Below are 548 nucleotides of genomic sequence, written 5' to 3'. Positions count from 1 at the left end.
CGAGGCCGTCCGCGCGCGTCCGTTTCATCCCAAACCGAGCGCAAATTTAAGCCGGGGATGAGTCGAAAGCCGACGGAATCCAGAGATTTGTCCGTTTGCGCTCGCGCGCTGGGCCGTCTCGTTTGTTCTTTTTACCTTAAATGGACGGGGGTGGACAGGATAGGATCGCGCGGTGGAGTCGGGCTTAAATGCCGAGGAAGAATCCTTCGGAAACGCCGTCCCGGCAGAAGATGAGTTTCTAGTACACCAGGCTGCCACATTTTTAAGCCGCTGGCCTGATTAACATGGCGACTGGCGAGCCTTTGAAACAAACCACATGCGGATGTCGTGTGTCATGGGGGTGGAGAATCTGAAATGCCATGCCCGCCGGCCACTGACACCTACAGGGGTTACCATCTGACATCGGGGGCTGCGGATCTTGCTTTCTTTGGTGCGATTCAAACACGCCGGCCGGCTGTCTATGGTGACTCCTAATCCATTGCCTCGCCGTCAGAAAACAAGAATTGTTTAGAAGTTGGATGTAGTTATGTACACCCACCCACATAGCC

The sequence above is a fragment of the Triticum dicoccoides genome, chromosome 1A (genome assembly GCF_002162155.2).
Source record: "Triticum dicoccoides isolate Atlit2015 ecotype Zavitan chromosome 1A, WEW_v2.0, whole genome shotgun sequence".
Classification (NCBI taxonomy): Eukaryota; Viridiplantae; Streptophyta; class Magnoliopsida; order Poales; family Poaceae; genus Triticum; species Triticum dicoccoides.
This window is presented reverse-complemented; position numbering follows the sequence as displayed.